This window comes from Akebia trifoliata, chromosome 8 (genome assembly GCF_017979445.1).
Source record: "Akebia trifoliata isolate Shusen 1 chromosome 8, ASM1797944v1, whole genome shotgun sequence".
NCBI lineage: Eukaryota > Viridiplantae > Streptophyta > Magnoliopsida > Ranunculales > Lardizabalaceae > Akebia > Akebia trifoliata.
Window position 1 is genome coordinate 21,770,869 of NC_141382.1, and position 12,660 is coordinate 21,783,528.

Sequence of the window (12,660 nt, forward strand, 5' to 3'; positions counted from 1 at the left end):
TCACTTAATAAGATTTTATTTTTACTATGGGTCATTGAGCTCGCACGTAACATGAACTAATGTCATCAATGCAATCCATTTTGAAAGAAAAATTTTCAATACATTTTCTCTCTTTCAATGTAGAATATTAGGACTCTATCTAAGACTATTATTTTTTAATATTATTTTTGGATCCAAATATTTTTCTTAAAATTTAGAAAGTCGTGGCATTGGATTATCAATCACATGGGCCCAATGACTCTTTGTAAATTTTGAAATCTTGATGTGTTAGTCGAGATAACCCAAGTTCTCATTGAGAAATTTGTTGAGTCCTAAATTCAAAAATGCAAAAAAATTCCTAAAATTCCTAAGAAAATTTTTTTTTTAAAAAAAGAATTTTTTGTGCATGTTTCAATATTGGATCTGATCGATTATTCTATGTTATGTTCATTGATTGATTATCTGAAATGCCATGATCTTAATGGATATATATATATGTTTTAATTTCGAATTGGATATTTTGGATATTTTAATATTTTTTATCAATATTTATTCGATATCCATATGTTGATGGTTTGATTTGTTTGAAAAAGGCCCCGACACACCTCACCCTATTTTACACACACCACTTGCACGTTTACACGTCCCATATAGCCAACGTGGCACTAGTGCGTGGCCCGGTCTCTTCGAAGATGCGACGTCATTCATGAAAACCACAACTCCAGTCACGTACCTTAGGGTATATCAAACTGGGACATCAGTACCGTCTGATCAGGTGACTCTGAAAGGTATATTGATGCACCCAGGCTGGAGCGACCTGAGCCTTTTACCTATTGTGAGCCACACAGTCACATGTCCCGATTGCCAATGTAGTACTAGTACGTGGTCAGTCCCCTCGTAGGATGCTAAACCATTTATGAAAGCTACAACTCTTGACTCATACCCATAGGTATGTAAAAGATAATCTAAGTATATCAATTGCACTTCTTAGTCAAAACTGGTGCCTAAGCGAGATCTTGCCCCGTTGTACCCTACTGTACGAGGGGGATAGACTATGTCTATTCTAGACGAGAGGTATTTAAGTGGGCCCTTGCTCAGCATCGTGCGCCACCTCTCAACTGAAGATCAAACTGGCTATTTTTAGCTTCAGATAAGTGAGTTGAGGTTTTCGATTATCACCTATACGGTATATCAAACCAAGTCACCACGTATCGAGAGGTATATAGGTGTATTTGGGTAAGGGTGGCCAGATAAAATGCATTGCACGTAGTAAACTTAGAGTCTAGAAACCTTCCCTGTAGGTCACGACCCGAACTTAATATGAGTGTTCCCGGGTTGCTTTATTCAATCAAACCAACAGGTAAGTGGGTGGACCGATCCAGAACAGTCAAACAAAACCCGCAATATCGGTCCGACCCAATCGGTGAAATATACCGATTAATTTTACCCGCTTAAACCAGTTGGCCCAATTGACAAATGGATCAAACTGATCAATACCAAATCAGTTGGACTAATCGGTTTTCACTTTTAAAGATCCAGACCACTTAGTATAGAAAGATTCGATATTTCCTACCGGAGAACTAATTTATATCAAAATTTTAACCATGTGGTTAAGAGTCAAACCTTCAGAATCAATGGTTAATCGTAGGTGCTCCTAAACGTTCTAAACCCTCATCTATATCATTTTGGGTCCGTAAAAAAAAAGTACCAATGTCAAGTCCAAGTAGTCCATCCACCCAGAAGGACCTTCTCGTTTTGTAGATAATTGTCCCTGAGTTTTCTTTGAGTTTCAATCCAGTTTCCGTCAGTCTTTAAATCCAGTTAGTTGTTTCAGTTACGTCAATCTTTCTTCAACTTTCAAATTTTAGTCAATCTATGTTTTTCAATTCCAATAAAATATAGAAACTTCTGATTATTATGCGTGCAATAATGATGTGAACATAAAATCTAACATGAGAAATGACTCAAAGCTCACTAATCAAATTTGATAAATATTGAAATTAAAGAGTACACTCAAGAAGTGCAAATTGGTGATACATTATCCTTAGGAGAACATGAGATAATAGTAAACTTACTTGAGAAATTCAATAATGTTTCTTGCATGATCTCATAAGGATATATGGATGGATCGTATAAAAATATAAATCAAGACATAAAGTCAAGAGTGATTTCAAAGTCAAAGATTATTGGTCAAAAATGATATAGCTGAAAACATCGACAAAGACACTAAAACTTACAAGTGGATCTATCATGTTTCTCACTCAAAAGAGGAGAGTTTCATTCATAAGAGAATAAAAGATTTTTTCGAAGTTTTAGAAGAGTTGAATAGTCAGAAAACTCGATCATACTCGATTTTACAAAAGAAGACTGAAGAATATTTATACTCAAAAGAAGATCTTACTTGACAGAGCAATCTAGATACCGAATTCCTAAACCTTGACCAAATTAATTAGTATTTCACCAAAGGAGGCCTTCTTTGACCGAATTATTTTCCTGTTTTATCAAGAAAAAGATAACCTTTCTAACCCTTTGCAGCCTTTAAAAAATCAATAGCCTCTTTTTTTTCTAAACCACACCAACCAACCTTGGGAGGTAAATCAGTATGAACTACGTTTTGACCTGATCCCAAAAGAAAAAAATAAATATATTTGGGGTACGTAGGCAACTTGAGAATTTACTTCATGTCCGGTTATGAAAAAAAATGTATTCTCTTAAGGAAAGTGTCGTCCAAAAGGAAAATCCCCTATTAAAAGGTTCAAAAGAAGATAATGCCAAACTGGGGGCATTTAAAAAAAAAAAAGGAAAAGAATGTCAAACTAGAGGCATTAGAAAAAAGAGTCAAAAGAATTTACAGAAAATAATATTAGACTAGGGGTATTTTGGGAAGTTGAGCCTTTTACCCTTTCTTTCTAAACCATGACCTAAGCCCACCTATTAAGTCCTCCTGGATGCTAATCGACTCGGTTAAGGTGCAGGGAACCAAGAAGTTGTCGAGTTGGTCATTCAAGATCATCAAGAAAAAAGAGAAGCCCGCTAAGTCGAAAACCCGAAAAGGCGACTTAGGCAAAATTTAAGGCATAACCATAAAAAAAAAAGCCTGCCAAGTTGAAAACTTGAAAAGACGACATAGGCAAAAATCAATGTATCATCAAAAAAAGAAAAACAAAGCCTGCTAGATTGAAAACCTAAAGAGGCGATCTAGGCAAAAATTAGGGCATCATCAAATGAGAGGAAAGATCCCATAAAAAAGAAGAATTCAGAAGGAAGTTTGTGCAAAAACTAGAAAATACAGAACCATTCAAGCCACAATATTCATTTTTCAGCCAAGAGCTCACATCCGACGAAGACAATGTTAAAGTTGAAAAAATTAGAAGTCATCTTGAACAGTGTAGGATCTTCAAAAGTATGTTTACTTGTTCAAGTGTTCGCTAATGGAAGATGTAGAATCATCAACCACTTTGAAGAGAAAGATCTTCTATTATAATATTTATCAAGATGTTTTAAGTCTAGGTCAAGTATTTCTCAAAAATAATGATCAATTCTTTATTGCACATATGATAATCTTAAGAGTCTTAAATTTAAGAGAATGCCAGTTCTTCTATTTGTCATACATCAGAGTCCATATTTTTCAAGCGTAATCCATTCTATTAGTCTCGTAGTCAAGTCTCAATTAAAGCCAACCTTGAAACTAGAGGCATTTTTTGAAAGTCATTTAATTCCAAAGTTTTGTTCTTAATCACATGATAAAAATGAAAATCTAATTAAAAGTCCGATGAAGTCCGATGATAATTATGAATCCAAATGCATGATAAACCAATAAAGGCCCGATCTTTCAAACTTTGAGCTCGATTTTGAATCATAGAATGAATTAATAGGATTGTTTAAGTTCTTATAAATCTAAGTCCGAGAAACGTGGATTAGTAAGTTTGAGTCCGAGAAACGAGACTCCAACTTTTTGAATCATAGAATGAGTAGATTTTTTGAAGTGCCTACAAACCTTAGTTCAAGTCCAAGAAATGAGACTCCAACTTTTTGAATCATAGAATGAATAGGCTCTTTGAAGTGCCTACAAACCTTAGTTCGAGTCTGATAAACGAGATTCCAACTTTTAGAATCATAGAATGAATAGGCTTTTTGAAGTGCCTACAAACCTTAGTTCGAGTCCGAGAAATGAGACTCCAATTTTTGAATCATAGAATGAATAGGCTTTTTGAAGTGCCTACAAATCTTAGTTCGAGTCCGAGAAACAAGACTCCAATTTTTATAATCATAGAATGAATAGGCTTTTTGAGGTGCCTACAAACTTAAGTTCGAGTCTGGGAAACGAGACTACAATTTTTGAATCATAGAATGAATAGGCTTTTTGAAGTGCCTACAAATTTAAGTTCGAGTCCGAGAAATAAGACTCCAACTTTTTGAATCATAGAATGAGTAGGTTTTTTGAAGTGCCTACAAACCTAGGTTCGAGTCCGAGAAGGGAGACTCCAAATTTTTGAATCATAAAATGAATAGGTTTTTTGAAGTGACTATAAATCTTAGTTCGAGTTTGAGAAACGAGACTCTAATTTTAATAGGATTGTTTAAGTTCCTGTAAACCTTAACCAGAGTCCGAGAAACGAGATTCCAACTTTGTTTGAAATATATTGAATTAACAAGATTGTTTTAGTTCTTTAGCCCGAGAAGCGTGGCAACAATAGGCTCGAGTCCGATAAACGAGACTCAAACTTTTTCTAACTCTAAAAAAGAATTTCAAATAGAATTTAACGAAGTTCCTACAATGTTATGACTCCAATTACCTCATTTTTCGACTTTGTCATGATTGCTTTCATTGCATAAGCACATTTCAATTTTGAATCATTATTGTCAGTGAGAGAAGATCTCTAAGACCTGACACATTTTTACTCAGTTTCACACAGTACACACACTCACACTTGCACTTTTTAGTCAAGGAGAATTCTTTAAAATTCAAGGATCTGACACTGTCAGTGAGAGCTCACGCTTGAGGACCTGACAACATTTTTGTTCGGGGAGAGTTTTACGCTCAAGGATCCGAACGCCCCGACGAATTGCTAAATCAGGCTGCAAAATGAACTGTCACTAGCTTTGGCATTCGGATATCGCATTATCTACCAAAATAGATTTGCTATCTAATTTGCTTCAACCCTCTACCAAAGAGGGGCATCTGTAGACACCCCATTTTTGCATCCGCCTGATTAATCAACTCGTCAACCCGAACGCAACGGTTCCCAATGATGGATGTTATTCCAATGTTTTATTTTGTTACCAGATATGTTTCAGAAATCCGTATGAGGTATCTCGAACTGACAAAACCTTAGAAACCACGCTACGTTAGGAAAATATGACCCCAAAAATATAGAAATCATCATCTTGCAGACAAAAAGAAGTTTCACGATAAAAATCACTAAAAAATGATCAAATAACCAAAATACCCCTACCCTTAAAAAATCCTAGAGCCTACGTTACGCTTAGGAAAATCCTTTCAAACACATAAAACAACAAATCGAAACCAAATAAATCATTTCGCCAATTTTAACATAATTTAACAAAATTATGAAAATGCCCCTCATAAAGTTCACGATTATTTCACACAAAAACTTCATAAATGACATAAGCCAATATTTTCATTGAATTCCTTACGAAAAATCGATTATAAAACATCTTGGAGCATAAAAAAATCGACTTAAAACGCGAAAAGTCCTCTCCGAGGGTAAAACGGTAATTTCACAATTTTCATAATTAAAAATTTTGAAATTAATAAATAAAACATTAAATAATTAAAGTGAAACATTAATGAAATTAATTTAAAATTTTAAACTAAAAAAATCGATCAATCGGGCTCTCACGCAAAATTGTTGAGGGTTCGCAAGATATTTCTTTAAGGACCCCTTCATTTGGGGGTCCAAAGAATTAAATATATAATAGAGGGGAGTTCTCCAAAAAATTAAAGTCAATCAAGCAAGACTAAAGTCAAGGTATTAAAGACAATCAAGTAAGACTAAAGTCAAAATTAAAGTCAATTAATTTAGACTAAAGTCAAAATCTTAAAGTCAATCAAGTAAGACTAAAGTCAAGGTATTAAAATCAATCAAATAAGACCAAAAGTCAAAATCCTAATAGAGTTCTAATTAAATAAATAACTCTATTTAATAGAGTTTTAACTAAAATACAACTCTATCTAAAATAATTCTAACTAAAATACAACTCTAACTAAAAGAATTTTAATTAAACACTAATTCTATCTAAATTAACCCTTAAAAAAATCTATAAATAGAGGTCCTCACACCCTATTTTCGTATCAAATCATAAACCCTAAGAGAAGTAGGTCTAAAAGCCCCCTAGCCTCCCATAAACGCTAGTTTTGGAGCCCCAACTCCTTACCTAACATCTCTTCTTCGATTTTAGCCTAAAAAATACACCCCAAAATCCATAACAAACTCAAAGAATCCATATCAAAAAAGAGATACCTTGCCTCGGAGATCAGAAATCAAATCCGGAGACAGAACGAAGCAAGGAGTACGGTACAAGGATCAGTTTTTGTCGGATCTGAGTGAACAAGGTCTTTGCTATCGGAAAGGTATAATTTCTTACTTTTTTTTATTATCTAGGTTTTTTTAGCAAGGTAACTTATTTGGAAAATTAGTAGAGACCGGCTTTGGCCGGGCGGGGTTGGTGCCTAACACCTTCCAACCCCATAATGTGATCCCCGAATTCAAGTTTTTTCTGTTCTAGATTAGTTCTTTATCTGTTTAGAGTCATTGATCGGTTCCTAGACCGTAATAACTAGGTGGCGACTCCCAAACCTCAAGGGTCAAAAGTGGATCCGCGCACCCCGCGGATTGAGAGCGCTTTCAATTTGCCCCCTAGCATGGAATTGAGGCTGATTACTGTCGAAGTCAAAGACAAACCTGCATATTACCATTAGATTAACATTGCTACTCGACTACTTGATGGAAAGCCATGGTACACAGACATTAAAAGAGTATTGGAAAAATAAGAATTCAAGTAAGAAGAATCGAGGAAGGAACGACAAACCCTACTAAGATTAGCATCTCAATTCATCCTGTACGCAAGAAGTTTATACAAAAGGTCTTATGATATGATTCATTTGTCATGTGTTGATGAAGATCAAGCTGAACAGGTAATGGTTGAACTACATTCAGGGGATTGTAGTCCTGACATGAGTGAAAAAATGTTAGCTAGGAAAATTATTAGACAATGGTATTACTGGCCCACGATGGAAACAGATTGTCACCACATGGTCAAGACCTATCACAAATGCCAAATACATGCAAACCTCATACATATGCCACCCTCTCAATTAGTTGGTCTAACTTCACTGTGGTCATTCTCAGTTTGGAAAATAGACATTATTGGTAAAATATCACCTAAGACATCAAATGGGCATGAATACATTCTAGTTGCTATCGATTAATTTACTAAGTGGGTCGAAGCTGCCTCTTATGCAGTTCTCACAGCATTTCGAGTTGCAAAGTTTATCCAAAAGAACATCATCAGTCGATACGGGGTACCTTCGGAACTGATTTCTGATAATGGGTCACACTTCGAAGCTGAGGTTATTATATTGTGTTCAAAGTTCAAAATCTCACACCACAAATCATCTCCTTATCGCCCTCAGACCAATGGAGTAGTCGAAGCAACTAATAAGAATATTAAGACTATCATCAGGAAATTGTGTCAATCACATCAAGATTGATCAAAAAAACTATCATTTGCACTATGGGCATATCGAGCTTCAATTCGATCCTCTACTGGAGCTACTCCTTAGTGTATGGCATGGAAGTAGTTTTGTCAGTCGAAATGGAAATCCTATCTCTTGGGATTTTGTTGGAAAGTCAATTGTCAGAAACAGATTGGATTTGCCAATGGTATGAAGAATTAAATTTGATCGAAGAAAAATGACTAAGAGCTTTGTACCACGTGCAGGCTTATCAAAGAAGAGTCGCCCGTGTGTTTGATAAAAAGATCAAGGCCCATCACTTACAAGTCGGGAATTTAGTACTCAAAGAGAATCGGACACTTATCTTTGATCCTAGAGGGAAGTTCAAACTAAATTGGGGAGGTCCGTTCATCATCAAGGAAATATTATTTGGAAAAGTTGTCAGGCTTCAAGACTATGATGGAATTGAATTACTAGAACCAACCAACCTTTACCAAATCAAATGGTACCACATTTAAGGAGGCCATCTTTGGCCGAATCAATTCTCTTATTACCTAGATCAATATTTCCTTCTTCAACCCTTTACAGCTTTTTTCAAAAAAATAAAGTAAAAAAAAAAAACCTTTTTTATTTCTCAGCCCGATCACCTAACCTAGGGGAGGAAAAAATTCGAACTACGTTTTGGTCTGATCCCAAAATTTTGGGGTACGTAGGCAACCCGAGAAGATACTTCAGGCCCAACCACATCAAAATAAAAAATATATTTTCCTACAAAAAAAATAAATATTGTCAAATAAGGAAGAAAGTTCAAAGAAAAAGAAAAAAATGCCACATAAGAAGAGGCATTCGGGTTTTTGAGCTTTAAAATTCCTTTCTTTTTATGCCCAATCCTAAGTCTACCTATGGAAGTCCTCTTAAGTACTGTGTGAAAAAGTAAAGGAAGGTAGTAAAGTGTGATCAGATAGTAATTCAGAAGGGAAGAAAAAGAGAGAAAAAAGACCTGTTAAGTTGAAAACCTGAAAAAGGGCGACTTAGACAAAAATTAAGGCAAGTTTGCCAGGTTGAAAATCTGAAAGGACGACTTTACCAACAATCAGAGCAAAAAAAAGAAAAAAAAACTTGCTAGATTGAAAACCTGAAAAGGTGATCTAGGCAAAAGCTAGAGCAAGCTCGCTAGATCTAAAATCTGAAAAGGTGATCTAGGTAAAAGTTAGAACAACAAAGAAAAACAGAAAAAATCTCCAGAGAGTTAAAAAGCTAAGAGCGGTCCGAGCTAAAATATTAGAAGTCCGAATAATCAAGTTCAATACTTAGTTTAAACCAAACACAAACTCAAAAGCCATAAGTATATTGTCTACGATCAATCTGAAATTTTTTACTTCCCTAAGTGAACCAAAAGAGAGAAGGATGAATTTTATGATGAGTCTCAAAAGAAAATATTTTGTTCTCTTGAGCCTAACTCAAGATTTTCAATAAAATTAATCAAAATTAAAAGTTGGATCTTTATTGCACTTATATGGTAATCAAATATTTCATACAAGGGGCACCTTCTTTCTTCTTTGATATATAGTTTCCCCCTTATACTAGGGATATTTTTTTATAATTTTTGCATAATGTGTTCAATTATCTCCAATGTCATGTTTATTGTCAAACTAGGGGCATTTTATTTTTGAGCAATGTTAATCCTAAAAGATAATGGGAACCTCAAACTTAAGGTTACCCTCTTGATAATAATTTTTCGAAAACCCTTGAGTTCAAAAGAAATAAAAACTCAGGTTTTAAATTCATAAAACTTTTGGATAAAACCTTGAGATTTAAACAAAAGCATTTTGGATCTTACATTTGGTTGTGCCCAGAGATTAACTCATAACCCTTTCACCTAGAATAGGAAATAGGGTATTCATTATTTCTCAGATCTATTCATTCCCAGATTCAATCACTCTTTTTCAGATTCATTTTCAATCGTTCTTTCTTAGATTCATTCCTTCATTCTCAATTTTACTCAGCTAGTTCTTGGAATTATGCTCAGTTACCACCGAGGATTTTCTTGAAATTATGTTCAGATACCGCCGAGGAATTTCTCGGAATTATGCTCAGATACCGCCGAGGGTTTCTCGGAATTATGCTCAGTTACCGCTGAGGGTTTTCTCGAAATTATGCTTAGATATCGCCGAGGGTTTCTCAGAATTATACTTAGATACCGCCGAGGGTTTTCTTGGAATTATACTCAGTTACTGCCGAGGGTTTTCTAGAATTATGCTCAGATACCGTCGAGGATTTCTCGAAATTATGCTCAGTTACCATCGAGGGTTTTCTTGGAATTATGCTCAGTTACCGCCGAGGGTTTCTCAGAATTATGCTCAGATACCGCCGAGGATTTTCTCGGAATTATGCTCAGATGCCGCCAAGGGTTATCTCGGAATTATGCTCAGTTTATGCCTAGATTATGCTTTATTTATGCCTAGTTTATGCTCAGATTATGCTCAGTTTATGCTCAGTTTATACTCACTTTATGCTCAGATTTTACTCAGTTCTCAGTTAAACTCTTTGAAATTTATCTCAGATTTTAAGTACACACACTTGCACATTTGTTACATTAGTCAAGGAGAATTTTCTAAAATTCAAGGATTTGACACCGTCAATAAGAGTTCGCGCTCAAGGACTTGACAACCTTTTAGTTCGGGGAGAGTTTTACCCTCAAGAATCCGAACATCCCGACGAATTGTTAAATCAGACTGCAAAATGAACTGTCACTGGCTTTGGCATTCTGATATCGCACTATCTACCAAAATAGATTTGCTATCTAGTTTGCTTTAACCCTTTACCAAAGAGGGGCATCTGTAGACACCCCATTTTTGCACTTGCCTGATTAATCAACTCGTCAACCTGGTCGTAACGGTTCTCAATGATGGATGTTTATTCTAATGCTCCGTTTGTTACCAGATATGTTTCAGAAATTCAGATAAGGTATCTCAAACAAACAAAACTGTAGAAACCACGCTACGCTAGGAAAATATAATCCCAAAAATATAGAAATCATCATTCTTCAGATAAAAAGAAGCTTCACGATAAAAATCACTAAAAAATGACTAAATTACCAAAATACCCCTAACTTCAAAACATACTTAGAGCCTACGTTACGCTTAGGAAAACCCTTTCAAACATATAAAATAATAAATCGAAACCAAATAAACCATTTCACCAATTTTCATAAAATTTGACAAAATTACGAAAATGCCCCTCATAAAGTTCACGTCCATTTCGCACAAAAATTTTATAAATGACACAAACCAATATTCCTATTGAATTCCTTATGAAAAATCGATTCCGAAACATTCTGAAATATTGAAAAACGACTTAAAATCCAAAAAATCCTCTCCGAAGGCAAAACGGTAATTTTACAATTTTAATAATTAAAAATTTTAAAATTAATAATTAAAATATTAATTAATGTAAATTGAAATCCTAATTAAAATTAAAGTCAATATTAAAGTCAATCAAGTAAGACTAAAGTCAAAATCCTACAATTAAAGTCAATCAAGTAAGACTAAAAGTCAAAACCCTAATAGAATTCTAATTAAATAATAACTCTATTTAAAACAATCCTAATTAAATAATAACTCTATTTAAAATAATTTTAAATAAACTATAACTATCTCTAAAAGAATTATAATTAAACACTAACTCTATCAAAACAAACACTTAAAAAAATTTATAAATAAGGGTTCCTACAACCTATTTTCGTATATAAAAAAATCCTAATAAAAGTAGGTCAAAAAGCTTCCCTAGCCTCCCATAAACCTTGATTTTAAAGTCCCAACTCCTTACCTAACATCTATACCCAACTTTAGCTCAAAAAACACCTAGAAACCATTCCAAAACACCCTAGAAATCCATAAAAAAAATTAGAAAAATTTAGAAGGATATACTTTGTTTTGGAGATCCGAAACGAATCCGGTGATATAACGAAACGATGAGTGTTGTACGAAGAACTATTCTACCAGATTTGAGGGAACAAGACCGTTGTCTTCGTAAAGGTAAAGATTAATTTTTTTTTATTGATTAGGTCTTTTTAGCTATGTAGTTCTATTTGGAAATAAGTAGAGACCGACATTGGCCGGGCGGGGTTGGTGCCTAACCCCTTCCAACCTCGTAATGTGATCCCCAGATTCAATATATATATATATTAGTAGATTAGTTGTTTTTATTCGTTTCGAGTATATATTCGATTCCTAGACCGTAATAACTAGGTAGGGACTCTCAAACCTCAAAGGTCAAAAGCGGATCCGCGCACCCTGCGAATTGAGGACGCTTTCACTCGTCATTTTGCTTTTTTAGTCTTTTACGTATTTCTTCCCTCATTTCTATTAGCAAATGGTGCAACGCCAGTATTGGATCTTGCGGTGCTAGTGGTGGGTCTATTGGTAAGGGATTCGCTAGCTCTCCACGTTTTTTATGTCTTGTTCTTACCATGTTGGTTGTTTTTCTCCTTATAATGTTTCCCATGGACGGCACCAAATTGTAGGTGCAAAAATTTGCTCTACCTCGTGATCCTCTCTAAAAAGAAGTCTCATTTTCCTATGCTCATGAGAGAACCTGCAATAATACCACTCTGACGCCCAAGTTAGTATTCTTAGCATGAGTAGTGTAGAGTCATTCAGAGAAGAAATTGCATATTTTGTTGGCGTGTTGTACCTTTGTATTTATAGAGGTTTTTTCCATTGGATTAACTTTGATTTCCACGAAATGAGTTACATATTTCCTACTTTACAAGATTTGTGCTGAGCTCCACACCATTGAAGCTATGTAAATTGACTTCCGTGGTAACTTGGATGATTGGTTAGGTTAACATGTAATTCGATTCTTTAGTGAAAACTCCTTGAGATTGTCACTTGCTCGAGAAATATCCTCCACATCTATTTATGAACTTCAAAAAAATGAATTTGACCAAATGTAAATTGGTATTTAATAACTTTGATAGA